Here is a 19,552-nt window from a genome sequence, read left to right as displayed (position 1 = left end):
ATCTTCAGTCAACATGGTACAAAACACGAGGAACACCCAAAATCTGGTCACTAATGAACAACTCCAAGCGGTCCTCGACCATTTGGATCACCTCGCCTGGTGACCGAGTTCCTAGTCATGAGGATTGGCTAGCCCTACAATGCCATTATAGGGAGGCCAACCCTCCATGCATTCAAGGCAGCCATCTCCTCCTACCACCTCACCTACAATGCCATCAATTCTATATTTATCTAAATATGCATCCAGTTCTGACTTATTTGAATTTAATGGCTCTTTCTCAAAATAATTAATTAAATTCTTACGTAAAAAATCAATAGTCATAAGTCTTAAAAATTATAAATATAATGAAATATAATTGAATTAAATTACATTATACACACTAAACTTACAAGAATGTCATCATCTTCATCTAAATCAATTCTAACATCATTATTCTCTGTAGAATGTGTAATTGATGACTATGCACTAGAGTTCTTTTTGCATATTCGTTAAAGAGCTTGTACAATTGATTATAAAGATAGGTTGATTTTACATTTACAGTTTCCTCATTTAATTTTTTATAACAAAATATCACATTTACAGTTTTTGATAATTGACTAGCTCTACCCCTGCCATTAATGTTCTTTAAAACCAAATTGTTCCATCAAAATTAATATTCCATTAATGTTCCATCGAAATTCATATACACATATAAATTTTCTTTAAAACCCAATTGTGCCCTTCGTCCTTCTCTCTTCTTCTTCACTATGTCTCTCCTTGGCGACATTTATAGTTAACCACTCCACAACCGTTCCACTCCCTGTCCCTTCGCTACCGTCGCCACCACTGTCGTCCTCTGTATCCAACCATTGTTAGCATAATGAACCCAGGGAGGCCATTACATGTTACAAGACCGCTACGGGAGAGCTCAATCATTGTTGCAAAGCGGTCATGAAACAAGGGCGAGAGAGAACGAAGGAATGGGGGGAGAGAGAGAGAACGAAGGGGATGGTGAGAGAGAATCAATGGCGGTGAAATGGGTCATGGCGAGTTTGGATCCAGAGGAGGTGAAAAGGGCTAACAATGAGCAATATAAAAGGGGAAATTTTGTAGAAGCTCTTTGTTGAGCAACTGGGATTCCACTAGCAGTGATATACATCTTGTTGAAGCCATTGTTGATCTTCCTAGGCGGATCACCAAAGATCGCATCTGCGACAATGGTGTTCATCTATGGCCTCAAAGAGCATAATAGCCCCTAGCACATACACATCACCGGTCACAATAGCTCCATACATCACCTATGACACCACCTTCAAAGAGCTTGTATTTGTTCAAATTTTGAACTCACCTTGTGGATCTTAGCTGGTGAAGTGCAAGCTTTTATCCATTCGAGCTTGATAAATAGCAGTAGGGGTGTCAATTGGTCGGTTTTGGTTTGGATCTAATCCGATCCAAACCTTATCAAATTGTTTTTGGACGGTCCATTATAATTATTGGATTGGGCCAATCCTAAATAAATTGGTCCATATTCTTATTGGTTTGAATTGGACCTAAACCAAATTTCTAATAATCCGATCGTGAGGCCAAACCTTTGTTCAATTTGAAATCAACCAAAACAGAAAACAAAACAAAATCATTTTTATGAAAGTACTTTTACGAAAGCACTTTTTTGAAAATATTTTTATAAAATCACTTTAATAAAAGTACTTTTATGAAATGTATTTTTACGAAAGCACTTTTATAAAAATACATTACAAAAGTACTTTTATGAAAGCACTTTTACAGAAGTAGTTTTTATAAAAGCATTTTACAAAATCACTTTAATATTAAAGCACTTTTACAAAAGTACTTTTATGAAAGCACTTTTATAAAAAGTACTTTTACATGAAAGAACTTTTATTATGAAATCACTTTACAAAAAAAAACTTTCATGGAAGTACTTTTATGAAAGCATTTTTATAGAAATACTTTTATAAAAGCACTTTTATAGAAGTACTTTTATAAAAGCACTTTTACAAAAGCACTTTTATGGAAACCTAGGGGCTCAGACTAACCCATTTTATGTTGGATTTGGATAAGCATTCAAACTTGTAGGCTCGGACTCGGGTCTCTGACTATTGGGCCCAATTATATTTTGGGTCGGGTTTGGAAACCTAGGGAGTCTTTTGACATTTTTATTCATAAAACTCAATTAAAAACAGTAATTGGACAATAAAATGATCACATGTTCATTTTATAATTGGATAATTGGATTGATGGGTAGCTCTTAGATCACTGATCTTCCATAGTTCTGATCATGGGAAAGATACCTGATTGACTGATTGCTCCCCAGAGATAAATTATATATCAAAATCATAATATAAAACCATCAACTCAACTTTATTCTTTGAATGATGGACTACAGAATAATTAAGAAAGGAAATTGGAAACAGAAAGAAATATCTGACCAATCGTGAATCTTAGGCCCCGTTTGGCTCGTAGGAATAGGGATCTGAAATTGGAATCGGAATGGAAATTCTGATTCCAATTGTTTGGTTAGATGGAATAGGAATCTCATCCCCATTTCTATTGGAATGGCATTACCCGTTTGAAGGAATGGCCATTCCCTACTCCTCTCTTGAGAATGAAATCCCATTTCTGCTATTTCAATTTCTATTTCTGTATGAACCAAATAAATTATAGGAATGAATAATTTTGATTCCAATTCCGATTGCGAATCAAAGAGACCCTTATTACTTCATCTCTTATTATGCAACAAAATTGGGCTCAATTATTCTACAGGTCATTCTTTTTTGTGAAGGTTAAAGGTGAAATACTTCTCAATTATACAAACAATGTAGGGTGATTGTAATTGAAAGGAATATAGAATTCCTTCGTTCGATTGTTATATCACAGACATCAACAAATTTTCATTTTGGTTTATTACATCTTTTGTCTTATTTGAATTTAGAGCAATTATTTTCTGTAAAACCAATTCTAAGTACTTATTTTGAATATAAAGCATCTTCAGGAGATCATTGTCCTGTCATTAACCCCTACGAAGCAGGGGCCTCCCTGCTAATACAAGAGTAAACGTGAATGAGAGCCTCGTGTGGGGGAGTAATGTTTTCAACTTGTCATTGATCCAACCAGGTGAATCATCCGAACTGTTATCCGGTTAAGATTTTGGATCCCATTCAGTCAAAAACCGTTGACTTGGTGAAAAGTTGTTCAACTCGATCATTCAATCAGTAACCCGTTCAATCCAGTCATTGGGTCACGGGTTGCACATTCAATGAATGTAAACTTTCGGAGGCTATAACTTTTTACTTTGATGTTCGATTGGAGTGTTTTTTTCTTATTTTGGTAACTTTTCTAGATCTATGCGTCCCAAGGCGCCATAGGTGCCTTGCCCCACTAATTTTGCAAAACTAAAAAAAACCCTTTTTAGCCTCAAATTACAGTTTTTAATATTTTTATAAATAAAAATTAAAAACTGAATTAAAAATCAATTAAATATAAAAATACATATAACATATCTAAACCATATATATATATATGATGTGACACTGGATGTATTGATTTTATGATGTGGAGATGTATTGATTTTTTGATTCCTACCAACAAAGGAAATATATATTTTTTCAAATTTCAAGTACAGATCGCCTGAGGATGAAATCTCCGCCACTAAATTGGAACCAGATATTAGATATTTATTATGAAGAAAAATATAAATAGTGGGAATTTGGAAAGGAAGATGTGGGCATCCGGGGAATCGAACCCGGTCAGTACCGTGGGAGGGTACTATGATACCACTACACCAGATGCGCTTTCGTGATTAAAAGTGAGAATGTAAATTTATTCAATTCTCAATGTATGTTTTCTCATTTCCCAATAAATAACTTCAAGAATTTGATCCAACAAGTGATAAATACGACAGAAGAATTTGGATTTTGTACTCACAAAATTGATCCAAACAACACTTGCAGCCGTGAGGACCAATTTCATGAGAACAAAATCCGATTTCCTAGATTAAACTCATAAGGCAAAACTTGTGCATTCTAGAATTAGATTAATTTTAGGGATATTATTATCTACAATTCAATGACTTTTCGAATTTCTGTTAAACTCACGATTGACTTCTCAAAACTCCAGAAAGCTCCTTTGCCGATGGGTTTTATTGTCCAAAAATATGGATATTAATTGGACTGGATTTGGTCCAATCCGATCTAATTCAATGTGAGTTCATTATATATGGAACAACTCCAATCCAATCTAATAAATATTTTGGACCAGTCTAATCCCATGTCTGTATTGTCTAATTTGTTCAAATTCGTTTTGATTTAGATTGATTTCAACTCAAATCCAGTCCATTAACACATACATTCTTATCTATTATCAATAGATCAGATATGGGCTTAATCCAACGCAATCTAATATAAATTCATTACGAACGGGCTAGGTCCAATCCAGCCTAATGAATATTTTGGACTGGATTGGTCCAATCCAATATGTTTTGTTGGTCCGTCTAATTTGATTTTGGACTAGATGGTAGGGGTGTCAATTGGATTGGATTTTGTCCAATCGATCCAGTCCAATGTGAGCCCATTATAAATGGATCAGGTCCAATCCAATCCAATGAATATTTTGGACCGGTCCAATTCAATGTCTGGACTGTCGAATCTGTTCAAATTCATTTTGATTTAGATTGGTTTCAAACCAAGCCCATTCCATTGGCACCTACATTCTTATCTCATGTCAATGGACCAGATATTGGCTTAATTGGGTTGGCTTAATTCAACCCAACCCAATCCAATATGTCTTATTGGTCCATCCAATCCATCCAAATTGATTTTGGACTGGACGGGGTCCAATCCAAAACCGGTCCATTAACACCCTTACAGGATGGGATCCAATTCAAAACCGGTCCATTGACACCCTTATCCAAAAACTCACCTTCTATTAGATTTTCGTTAGATCCTACCTTATTAAATATTTTTTTATAATAAAATTAGCCTTGGTTGCCTATAGATAATAATTATACATATACTCCTTTGTTTAATTGGGATTGGCTAAGTTAAATTTAGAGGTGATCGTGGGTCAGGCCAGGCTGGGCCTCGATTGAGCTTTGCACATATGGTAATTGTTATAGCTTGGGCCTAATATAGCCCAAGTTTCAAGCCTGAAACATAAGCCCCAGCCTACATCTTTTACATATATAATATTTTATATTAAATGACATATGATATGCATATAAACTTATTTCATACATTATATAATATAAAATATTATGTGAATATATATTATAAGTATTACATTATAATATTTCTCAATAAAATATAGAGTACAACATAAAATAACATATATACATATGTATACATAATATATATAATATATGTGGATTGAGGCTTCAAAAAATATATGTGGGGATTGGGATGGGCCCAGGCCTGACCCTAAAATTTGTGGGCCTGGGCCTGGATCAGAGGTAATGTTGTTGTAAAAATATTTAATAAGCTTGACTTGCCACTTAGGGGTAGTTTGGTTATGTAAAACCTTAAATGCTTATGTGGACAACTTCTATTAGTAATCACTAACAGTGATTTAATGGCTATCTGATAGGGGGTTCTCGAGAGGTTTATTAAGAGTCATGGTGAGTTTAAAAGAAATGTGAAGAAAAAAAAATTATGGTGAGTTTTAGATAATATCCCTTAGTTTTAAAGACGGTTTTTCTGTCATTTGGTTGCAATTTCGAATATAATTTTAAAAATTGGATCAAATATACATGTATAAATGAACTCAAATACATATACATGCATGACATAAAATATAATATATATTAATTTTGCAATGAATGAGAACAAGCGACCAGTGTTTTCAACTTGTTGAGCCGGTTGGTCAGAGCATTCAACCTATCGCCCAGTCATGATTAACCCTAACCTTGTTCTTCCATAAAATCCGTTGATTTGGTTAGTGACCCACCAACCCAAGTAGTTAAACCATCAACCCACTTGACCTAGTTAACAAGTAACAGGTTAAAATTTTTTTATAACATTTATATCCATGTTTGTGGAAACATCCATAAAATTGTGTATTTATGAATATATTGTTGATATATTTATGGGTGTTGCAAATTTCAGGAGGTCATAACTTCGCATCCGCTTGTTTGAGCATTGCAACCACTGGTTTTGAAGTACCGTTTCATGTTCTAGTGGAAATAAGAAAAGATGGATTGGATCAGCCCATTCACATTCGCATAAAACAAATATGTAGGGAACCCAATAAATCTAAAAAAAAAAATACATTAATTATACATCTCAATTAGCTACAAATAAGTTTATTGGCTTGGACCTAGGATTTGTGTCTAGAATCAACCTGGCCTTGTATAATTTATATAATATTTTATAGGGTCATTTACTAAAACACCTCCTATGGTTTTATGAATTTATTAAAACCTACCCTATGGTTTATGTTTTATTTAAACATCTCCTATAATTTGCAATCCATTTACTTGATCGACCTTTCATTATTCAAAAGTAGAAAATGACTGTTTTGACCATGACCAAGGTTCAAAATTTCGATACGATACGCTCTGTATCGAGCGTATTGTATCGTTGGGGTCCCGATACACCTGTTTACAAGTGTTTTGGGATCCCCCTTCTTTTTAATAAAAAATATAGTTAAAAGTATGCCTAAAAACCAAATTTTTTTATGGTTTTAAGTACTGATACGCCTCTGCCAATACATCAGGGCGTATCGATACTTTGAACCTTGACCATAATATCCATTCAAATAAATTTAATCAAAAGAAAATAAAAATAAAAAGTGCCAATTTTGACCATAGTAAGAGATTAACAGCCACTCTATTTTGTTCCATGTGGGTCAATGTTTTTTATACAGAAAAAAAAAAGGTATTAGAAATACTTATAAAATAAACAACCATGGATACATTGGTAGTTTTATAATAAACAACTATGGATTCATTCTCTTGAACATTTTTCACTTAGTTTAGATGGCAAAATAAATAATTTTTAATGAAAGGTTAATTAAGTAAATAGATTGCAAATTAATATAATATTAACGATAATTGATTTTAATTCTAGCTGCCGAATTGAATGTGCTAAATGGATGAATTAGAGCACACCTTAAGGCTATGTTTGATTTGAAGAAAAATGTAGAAAAAGGAAGGAAAAGATAGGAAAGCCTAAAGAAGGGCTTGTCATGGAACGCCTGACAAATTTCTCTACTCCTACGTGAAGTGAAGCATTTGGTTTCTGGCAGATCAGATCATTCTCTTATTGCACTTTATACAAGACCGAAGAAAAGATTCCGTAGGAAGACAATCCGCTTCGAAGCCCTTTGGACGAAAGCTGGCTCACTTTCATATTACGTTTAACAAGTTTTGGGATGGGGGGCAGGATTCATTTGGTTGTGTTTGATTGCAGTGCAAATAAAATAAATGCATGGGAGTGCAAATGAAAAAAATGCAAATTTTCATTTAATTCTATTTTAGATTTTAATTTATTCTGTTTTATGTCTTAATTTACTTCATTTAATTTGCAATTAAATAAAATAGGCTAAAATTTGAAACAAAAATAGATCAGAATTTACATTCAAATCATTTGCACTGTAATGGTTCTTACCAAGGTTTTTAAAATGAGACCAGATAGGGAACCGTTCTAGGGTCCGGTTCTTAGGTCGAACGGTTCGACTGTTCAGTGCAAATGGACAGCCTGCTCTGACAAAAAATAAAAAATAAAAAATAAAACCCAAAAAACGACCAAAACCATTCCCAGGTTGAACGGTTTGGCAGTTTGAGTGCTCGAGTCAGTGGTTTTCTGACCAAATCAATGGTTTTTGGCCAAACAGCGGTTTTGGGGTAAAATAGAACCAGTCATGTGACCGATTCCTAATTTTTCTGATCCAACCTCTGGTCCGATCCGGTTTTGAAAAGATTGGTTCCTATAGTTCAAAAATAATCCTTTCCTTTGTGGTTGTTAGAATTTGGGGAATCTAATATATATATATATATATATTAAAGGGAGGCCTTCAAGGTATAGGCCCCCATCATTTAGATACGTGACATTTTCTGAGAAGTTGTTGTTAAAGCCCATAGCCCACTACCACCATTCAGACACGTTGCATCTCATTAATTTAAGAAATAGGATTTAAAAAGTGGATAGTTTCACTCATAAACATTCTTACTAGACACTTATTTATTAGCTTAACACATGTTTATCTATAGTCTATTAAATACAAATGGAGGGACCCATTAAAAGATTACCATAAACCCATGTTTGTTTTTAAATGATTTTTTTCAAAAAAAAAAAAAGCTTTATTAATTACAAATTTGATTTAACTTTTAGGAAGCAACCCAATTTAACTTTTAAAAATAAATAACTCAAAATAGATTTATTAGATAAATAGTAAATACCAAATAAAGTAGGTTTTTTTTTACCAATAAGATCTCATTTAATATTATAAACCAAATTAAAAAAAAAAAACATAAATTTATAGTGAATTTCAAATAAAATGTCAAAATAGATTGTTAATTACAAAAATGCAAAACTCATATTAATTTTTTTTAATTTAAATTTTGATAATTAAATAGTAAACTTCAAACTAAATTATACACACATTTGGGTTAGTTACCCACTACGGGGTCATTCTCTAGTTTGAGCATGAAAATCAAGGCAAACTGAATCAAAACTACAATCAGTCCATCATGACATTGCTACAGAAAATCAACTGCATACGGAGCTGAACAACATCTTAGAAGCAGGAGAAACTTTATCGGAAACAGCATGCTCATGTAGTAATGTGGATTGGCTAGAGGGAGGTCAAAACATAAGGTTTTTTTATATCTCAGCTTCCAACAGACGTAGAGCTAATAGTATTTACTTGCTTAAAACACAGGAATGGGAAGTGGACATCTGAAGAATCTACTATTTCCACCATGATATGGGAGTTTTATATTGACCTCTTCAATTCAGCCAGTATAATTCAGAGCTTATTCCTTGGCAAGTCACGGATGAAATGGATGATATGTTATGCAAAGTACCATCGACAAATGAAGTTAAATTTGTTCTCTTCTCTATTGGCCCTCTCAAGGCCCCAAGACCAGATGGGATTCATTCATTATTTTATCAGTCTTGCTGGTCAAAAATTGGTCCAAAAGCGGTGGAGTTTATACAATTAGTCTTCAGATCCTTTTCAAATTGCAGAACTTAATGATTCCACACTACTGTTCATTCCAAAAAGGAGGGTGCTGGCTCTCTCAATAACCTCCATCCCATCGATCATACAAATGTCCCTTATGTTGTGTTTGGTTGCAGTGCAATTTTATTTGCATTTATACAAATGAATAGGAGAGCAAATGAAAAAAATGTAAATTATTGTTTAATTCTGTTTTGGGTTTTACTTTATGTCTTTATTTACTTTATTTGTGTTGCAATCAAACAAAGTAAGTTAAAATTTAAAATTGAAATGGTAAGAATTTACACTGAAATCATTTACACTTCTATGGTTTTGCATTGGTGATCTATTTACATTGCAACTAGGTGTGAGCAAAAAAAATCGAAAAATCGGTTAACCAAACTAATTGGTCCGGTTTCAGTTAACCAATATAAGCTATTGGTTAACTGAACTGATCATTATACATATATTCTATATTATATATATATATATATATTATAAATTAATAAATATGCATTATAAATATAAATATAAATATATAATATTTGATATATTATTTATTAATTAAAATATAATTATAAATTTTTATTATATATTTATAATATATATTAAAAATTTTGAAAAACCGACATCTAACCAAACCGATCAATTGGTTAACCAACTGGTTTTGTTGCCGATTTTCCAAAAACCGGTAGTACCGGTTCGGTCCTAAAATAAGCCCCACGGTTCGATTAACCGAACTATGAGCACCCCTAATTGCAACCAAACATAGCCTTAGGCTCAGTTTGGAAGGAGTACAAATACAAATATGTACAGTTCAAAGACGTACAAAATAATACAAAATACAAGGTTTTGTACTCTACAAATTTGTATTTGTACTCCTTCTTAACTGAGCCTTAGGCTGTGTTTGGCTGCAATGCAAATAAAATTGCACTGCTACAAAACTATGGCAGTGCAAATGATTTGAGTGTAAATTCTGATCTATTTTTGTTTCAAATTTTAGTTTATTTTGTTTGATTTCAGTACAAATGAAGTAAATTAAGACATGGAACAAAATGAAGTAAAACCCAAAACAAAATTAAATGAAAATTTACATATTTTTTTCATTTGCACTCTCATGCATTCATACCGGTGCGAATAAATTTACACTGCAACTAAACACAGCATTATAAAGTAATAACAAAAATCATCACTGTACGACTAAAGCAATTCTTGAATGATCTCATCACCCCATTTTAGAATGCTTTCTCTTTAGGTAGGCAAATTACTAATAATAAAGTTATAGCTGCAGAGATGGTCCATTCCATGAGAAAGATAAAGCACAGAATAGGAAGCTTTATGGTAAAGATTTATCCATCTAAAGCCTATGATCCAATTGAATGGGATTATCTCATTTGGAGCTTACAATGAAGAGGACTCTGCTCTCAATTTTGCACTCTAATTAGGATTTGTATCTCTACTCCCACCTTCTCTATCTTGCTTAATGGAGAATTGGGAATTTTCATAAACCCTGAAAGAGGACTTCGCCAAGGTTATCCCCTCTCCCTCTATTTATTTATCCATTATATGGATTTGGTCTCTCGGCTCCTAGCCAAACATCGGATTGGGGATTGTTCTATGGAATCAAAATTGTCAAGAACTGCCCAAAGCTGAATCACATCATGTTTGATGATGACATATTGCTCTTTCCGAAGTGTACCAATAGTGAAACTGCTCTTCTTAAACAAATTATTTTATATTAGCGGGGACCGTGTGATGCACGGGATTTATTAAGAGAGAACTAAATAATAAAAATGGTTATACACTAAAATACCCCTTATACTTTCATGGATTTACTAAAATCTACTCTACAGTTAGTATTTTACTAAAACACCACTTATAATTTGCAATGGATTTAATCAATCTTCCATTAGATGACAGTGGAAAATGACAGTGTTGACCCTAATGTTCATTTAAATAAATTTAATTAAAAGAAAATAAAAATAAAAATACCATTTTTCCCTCAATAAGATATAGGCAACCACTCTAATGGCTACATTTCTTCAATTTTGTTTTTATACAAAAAAAGCATTAGGGGTATTTTTGGAATAAAAAATCATGGGCCTAAGGGCAAAACAAACACTTTAATGAAATCATGGGCCTAGGGCCCCGACCTCGATTCTGAAATTAACCCCCATCCCTGATCCTTGACAGGGATGGATTCCCTATTGGGACCCAAATTCCTAAATGTTTTCAGATAATAGTATTTTTAAAAATAAATAAAAATTTTGAATTATAAATAATGGTTTAAATATGTTTTGATATATATATAAGATAAATAATATAATAGTATATTTAATATATATAGTCAGGGTCGGGGTGGGGAGGGGACCTCAATCCCCATCCCCAATCCCAACCTCGATCGGGGATTCCTATTAATCCTCGTCCCCACCCCCGCCCCACCAAAACAATTCCCATCCCCAACCCCATTTGGTCGAGGAAGTCAAGTCCCCATCGGGGATGGGGAAATTTGTCATCCCTAAACGTGTGTTCTAATAAATGACCCTAATAGAAACATGTAAGAGTATACAATTGTTTTACATTTTCAACTTTTTAAATAATTAATAATTATTCATATTTTATATACTAGTTTTAATAAAATTTTTATAATACAAAATAACAATAATTAATTTTAGTTAGGTTTATTTATCAAACTGATGAAACCAACCAACCCAATTAATCTCCAATAATATTATATAATAAATATAGATTAAGAGTTTAAAATTATTATTTATTTGAAAAGTTATTTTCTCGAATTATTACTTGATATAAGTGAAATTAATTAACTACAATATTATGTCAAAATATTAAATTATTATTAATTTCAATATTATGTTATAATTATTTTTCTACTTTCTAGAATTTTTTTAAATTTATTACACAATTTATTTATTTTAACTATTTAAAATCTAGTTATGTTAAATATTTTGTTATTATTTAAAATATGTAGTTATTTAAATACTTAAATAATATGTAAAATATTTAAATTTTAAAATATTGATTATTTATTGAATTTAATTATCCATAAAATCATAATTTATATTATGATTACATAATTTCATTATTAAATTTGTAATATATTAAATAATTATTAATTTAAATATTATGTTCTAATTGTTTTTCTACTTTGAAAAAAAATTAAATTTATTACATAATTTCATTTTTTAACTATTTAAAATCTAGTTATGATAAATATTTAGTTATTTAAATATTTAAATAATCTTAAAATATTTAAAATTTTTTGTTATTTGACTTTTATTTATTTAAAGCTATTACATATTATTAAATATTTAAAAACATTTAACTTGATAATCTAGAAAAAAACATAATTTAAAATGTTAGTGCATAATTTCGTGATATATTTTGGAAAAATACAAAGTTATTTTTTTGTGTTTTTAATAAATATTTTAAAGTTATTTTATAATTTTGTTAGAATATTTAAATAATTCTAAATTTTTTTAATCTAAACTTTCTTTAGATAGATATAGATAAAAAATAGGGAAGAGGATAAATAGGAATTATAGATAATTTAGGAGAGAAACTCTCTACTAAATTAGAGATAATTTAGGACATAAATAGGAATTAGAGATAATTTAGAAGATAAATAGGAATTAGAGATAATTTTGGAGAAAGTGGGGGATAGTGGAGGAGGTAATTTAGGAGTAATTTTAGGAGAAGAGATTATTTAGGTTATTTGGAAAGTGCATCTAATTGATTGTTTTAAAAATGACATGGAATTAAAAAATAAAAAATTCAAAAAAAATGAGAAAATAGATAAAAGGCTTCTCTCAAAGGAGAGACATGTTGACATGGCCAAACCAATTTTAATATATATACTAGCGGGAACCCGAGCCATGCACGGGATTTATTAAAAGAAAGCTAAATAATAAAAAGGGTCATACACTAAAATACCCCTTGTAGTTTTATGGATTTATTAAAATCTACCATATAGTTAGTATTTTACTAAAACCACCACTTATAATTTGCAATGGATTTAATCAATCTTCCATTAGATGATAGTGGAAAATGATAGTGTTGACCCTAGTGTTTATTTAAATAAATTTAATCAAAAGAAAATAAAAATAAAAATAAAAATAAAAATACCATGTTTTCCTTTATATGACATGGGCAACCACTCTATTAGCTACATTTTTTCAATTTTGTTTTTTATACAAAAAAAAGTGTTAGGGGTATTTTTGGATAAAAAATCATGGGCCTAAGGGCAAAACAAACAATCCTTAATGAAATCGTGGGCCTAAAGCCCAACCTTGATTATGAAATTAACCCCCATTCCCGATCCCTGATGGGGATCGATTCCCCGTGGGGACCCGAATCTCCAAAATGTTTCCAGATAATAGTATTTTTTAAAATAAATAAAAATTATAAATTATAAATAATGTTTTAAATATGTTTTGATATATACATATATATATAATATAAATAATATAATAGTATATTTAATATAAATAACATTTAATACATACACACACACACACACACACACATATATATATAGGGACCTCAATCCCCATCCCCGACCCTGACCTCGACCGGGGATTCCTATTAATCCTCATCCCCTTCCCTGCCCCACCAAAACAATCCCCATCCCAACCCCATTGGGTCAGTGAAGTTAAGTCCCCGTTGGGGATGGGGAAAATTGACATCCCTAAAAGTGTGTTCTAATAAATGACCCTAATAGAAATACATAAGAATATATAATTGTTTTATATTTTTAATTTTTTAAATAATTAATAATTATTCATATTTTATATACTACTTTAATTTAAATTTTTATAATTCAAAAATAACAATAATTAAATTCACTAAGTTTATTTATCAAACTAATGAAACCAACCAACCCAATTAACTCGACCCAAGTTGGTCGGTTTTCTAGTATTTTAGGTTGGCCTTGGTTCAAAAATCTTCCAATTCGACCAAGTTGGATCAGTTCCACTTTAGCCATTTGTAAACTGACCAAAATCGAACGACCTAACCATGGATATATATTAATATTTTATATTTTAAATATAATTTTTAATATAAAAAAAATGAAAATTTTCCCATATTTCTTAGTCTAAAATGTTTTATGTCATAAATCTAATTTTTAAATTTATTATTTAATAATCACACTGTAATTTTTAAAATTAAATTAAAATTTTAAGTTTAAACCTTTTGAACAGACTAACCAAACAAAAAAATCGACCCAAACCAATACAACTTGACCGGGTCAATTTTCACAAAAGGTTAGTCGGTTTCAGCTAACCAACTTCCTAACCTACCAAGTCAATTTGGTTGGTCAAATAGCCTATGACCGCACCGAACCAACTCATGAACACTCATAATTTTAGCTAAATTAATAGTCTTATCTCTAATAAATAACAATAGTTTAGTATCACATAATTATTGAAAATTTATAACAAAAATACACAATTATTGAAAATATATTGATAATAAAAACTACAATAATTATAGAAATTACAAAAATACAATAGGTATTAAAAATATATTAACTTAGTCAACAAATAGTATAATCTCAAATAATAGTTCAATCTCTACTAAATATTAATCAATAACTTATAACAAAAACACGATAAATACAATAAGTACAATAAATTAAATTTAAAATTTTCAATAATAGTAATTTAATCTCCAATAATTATTGAAAGTTTTCTATTAAATAACTTAAAAATTTATTTATACATACTTATTGAAAATACATTTATCACAACAGACAATAAATATTAAATTTAGTATATATAAATATATAATAAATATAGATTAGGAGTTTAAAAGTATTATTAATAAATCTTATTTTTTTGAAAGTTATATTCTTGAATTATTACTTGATATAAGTGAAATTAATTATTTACAATATCATGTAAAAATATTAAATTATTATTAATTTCAATATTATGTTATAATTATTTTTTTACTTTTTAGATTTTTTAAATTTATTACATAATTTATTTATTTTAACTATTTAAAATCTAGTTATGTTAAACATTTTGTTATTTAAAATATTTAGTTATTTAAATACTTAAGTAATATGTAAAACATTTAAATTTTAAAATATTAATTAATTATTGAATTTAATTTTCCATAAAATCATAATTTATGCTATTATTACATAATTTTATTATTAAATTTGTAATTTATTAAATTATTATTAATTTAAATATTATGTTATAATTATTTTTCTACTTTGAAGAAATTTTTTTAATTTATTACATAATTTCGTTATTTTAACTATTTAAAATTTAGTTATGATAAATATTTAGTTATTTAAATATTTAAATAATATATAAAATATTTAATTTTTTTGTTATTTGAATTTTATTTATTTAAAACTATTACATGTTATTAAATATTTAAAGAACATTGAAATTGATAATCCAAGAAAACATAGTCTAAATTGTTAGTACATAATTTCGTGATATATTTTGTAAAAATATAAAATTACTTTTTGTGTTTTTAATATATATTTTAAAGTTATTTTATAATTTTGTTAGAATATTTAAATAATTCTTAAATTTTTTAATCCAAACTTTCTTTAGATAAATATAGATAAAAAGTATGGGAGAGGATAAATAGGAATTAAAGATAATTTAGGAGAGAAACTCTCTACTAAATTAGAGATAATTTTGAGATAAATAGGAATTACAGATAATTTAGATGATAAATAGGAAGTAAAGATAATTTTGGAGAAAGTGGGGGAGGTAGTTTACGAGTAATTTTAGGAGAAGAGATAATTTAGGTTATTGGGAAAGTGCATCTCATTGGTTGTTTCAAAAATGATATGAAATTAAAAAATTAAAAATTAAAAAAAAAAAAGAGAAAATAGATAAATAGCTTCTCTCAAAGGAAAGACATGCTCACATAATTTACAGGAAACCCCCTTCCTAATTTTCTGTTTTTTTTTTATTTTTTATTTTTTAGTTCCACATAATTACCCATTAAACCAATAAGGAAATCACATATACCTAACTATTTCTAACAACCATAAAGCTTTTCTATTGTTTAGCCAAGTGGCACCACTTTCCCCACTTTCTCCTAAATTGTCTCTAATTCCTACTTATCTCCTAAATTATCTCTAACTCCTATTTATGTCTTAAACTATCACTAATTTAGTAGAGAGATTCTCTCCTAAACTATCTTTAATTCCTATTTATCCTCTCCCCTACTTTTTATAAATTAGAACTATTCAAAACACAAAAAATTAATATATTTAATTATATTCATAATATTAATAATTCAATATTTTTACAAAATTCATCATGAAATTATGTAGTAATAATATAAGTTATAATTTTACGAATTATTCAATAATAAAAATTTAACATTAAAAAATAAAACGTTATTTAAATATTTCAATAACTAAAAATATTAAATAAAACATTAAAAATGGATAAATAATATAACAAAATATTTAATATTACGTAATAACATTAAAATAAATAAAAATCAAATAATGAAATTATTAAATATTTTACATATTATTTAAATATTTAAATAACAAAATATTTAACATGACAAAATTTTAAATAGTTAAAACAACTAAGTTGTGTAATAAATTAAAAAAATCTTAAAAGTAGAAAAATAATTATAATAAAATTCATAATATTCATATTAATAATAATTTAATATTTTACAAAATTAATAACGAATTATGTAATAATAGTACAATTATAATTTTATGGATTATTAAATTCAATAAATAATTAAAATTTTAGGAATTTAAATAATAATATTATTAAAATAACTAAATAATATTGTAAATAACTAATTACACTTATATCAATTAATAATTATAGAAAATAACTATCAAAAACTTATATTTATTAGTAATAATTTTACAATCATAGTGTATATTCATTATATATTTATATATACTCTAATTAATATTTATTTTATTTTCAGTAATTATGTATTGTTTTTTATAAATATGCTGTCAATAATTATTTATAAATGTATTTCTATTTTTTATTTAATATAAAATTATCAATAATTATTGAAGATTAAACAACTATTATTTAACTTTTGAAATTTAATTTATTGTATTTATTTTATTTCTGTTATAAATTTATTTTTAGTAATTATATATTTTTTATAATTTATAGATTACTACTTATTAGAGATTAAACTATTATTTGATATTACACTATTTATTGACTAATTTAGTATATTTTTAGTATTTATTGGACATTTAACTATTATTGTTTATTAGAGATTAGACTATAAATTTAGTTGAAATTAAGAGTGTTCAATGATTGGTTCAGTTTAGTTGAAAGTTGTTTCTCCCACTAAATCGATATGGTCAAGTCCGTAGTTTGACACTCAAAACCGATTGATCATTACTAAAAGCCCTCCAACTCGGATTGTATCGATTTTGATGTATTTTCGGTTTAGTTTGTTTGTTCAAAAGATTTAAACTTAAAAATTAACTTTAAATTTCATAAATTACAATGATATTATTAAAAAATAAATTATAAAAATTATATATATGATATAAAATATTTTAGAATAAGAAATCTGGGAATTTTCCTACTATCCAATATTAGGAAATTAAATTTAAAATATAAAATATTAATATATATTTATTAAACCAAAGTCGACCTGAAGTACTAGAAAACCGACCAATTCTGATTGAGTTTGGTTGGACTGTTTATTAAAATGTTAAAATATAAAACAATTATATACTCTTATGTATTTCTATTGTTTAACTTTAGCTTAACAAAGCCCCTGCATCGCATGGGTCCCCGTCACCATGCCTCTCCTTGCTCCATTATCCCCATCCTGCATTCTCTTTAACTTTCTCTCCTCTCCCCTTCCCACCACTCCCATTAAGCCATGTCACCCAACTACCTAAAAATATTCATATAATCTCTCTCCTAAGGTATCTTATTTAAAAAAATAGGAAAGTATCATGTTGCCCCACTCCCTAATCAATTTCTAAAATGCATCCCCCCATCTATATCCACTCTCCCTCATTTAAAATATTCATATTAATCAATAAATAGTTAAATACGATTAATATTTAATCCCACCCATATTCAATGAGTGTTAAATAATGTTATTACCAAAAGTTAATAAATACGGTTAGTAAATTACCAAAACTTAAATATTCTTATTAGCACAGTTAGTAAATTACCAAAAATTAATAAATATTATTATTAATTAACTCATTAACAACATTTTATAGAAATTAAAAACTCTTTAACTAATTTCTACAACAATTATAAAAAAAGTATAAAATTTGAGTTATTGTTATTATTATAATTAATAAGCAAATACAAATGAGGGAACAAAATATTATAATGTTAGAAAATGAAATTATTAATTAATATATATTGAAAAATAAAAGATAAATTAATGTAATTTTGTTAGTAAACTACCAACTAAAAATATATTTTTAATATCAATTTAAAAAAATCAATAAATCCCCATATTTACACAAAAATAATAAAATTTTCAAATAATTTCATAAAACTACATTTTCATAAAATAACATTTTTGAAATTAAAGATACAAAGTATTTAAAAGTTTGTTTAAAATGCATTAAATAATTATTGAAAATTATTAGAATATTTTGGAAATTTTATGAAAATTTATTACATTTGATAGGTTTTGGAAAACCATTTGTGGAATTTTCATTGCAAATTATTGAAATTTATTAAAGATAAATGACTATGGGAAATGGAAAACTATAATTTGAACAAATAATTATACAAATTATTAAGATAAATTAATATAATATTGGAAAAAGAAAATTATTGGTTAGTTTATATTAGAAATTATAAGATAAATTAGTATAATTCTGTAAGTAAACCATTTAAAAAGAAAATAAATTATTTAATAAAAATTTAAATAAATTTGAATAAATTACACAAGTACAATAAATTTTTCAAATTTTTCATAAAATTGCATCTTTGAATATTAAAGACAATTTAGTGTACTTTTAGAAATTTACCATGTGGTTGATACTCAATATATCCTTTTGGTCATTTCTATCAACAAATTGAATATTGGTTTGACGAGGACAATGTTTTTAAAACTAGGTCAAACCAAATGGTTAGATCGAAAAAATTGGGAACTGGACACTATTTCACCTCAAAACCGCTTTTTGTCCAAAAACTGTTTATTTGGTTAGCGAACTACTGACCTGGGCGGTCGAATCGTCAACCCAGGCAATAGTTTTTGGCCATTTTTTTTGTTTTTCTAAATTATTATTATTTTTTGTCAAAGCGGGTCATCCGTTCGGACCGAACACCGTTCAACCCCAGAACAGTTCCCTATCCGGTCCAATTATAAAACCTTGGATAGGGAGTAGGCGCCTTGCCCTGAGCTTGGCTTGGTGTGTGGCATT

The sequence above is a fragment of the Nelumbo lutea genome, chromosome 8 (genome assembly GCF_056320005.1).
Source record: "Nelumbo lutea isolate HS-2025 chromosome 8, American lotus-T2T, whole genome shotgun sequence".
NCBI classification, from domain to species: domain Eukaryota; kingdom Viridiplantae; phylum Streptophyta; class Magnoliopsida; order Proteales; family Nelumbonaceae; genus Nelumbo; species Nelumbo lutea.
Note: the sequence above shows the minus strand (reverse complement) of the source record.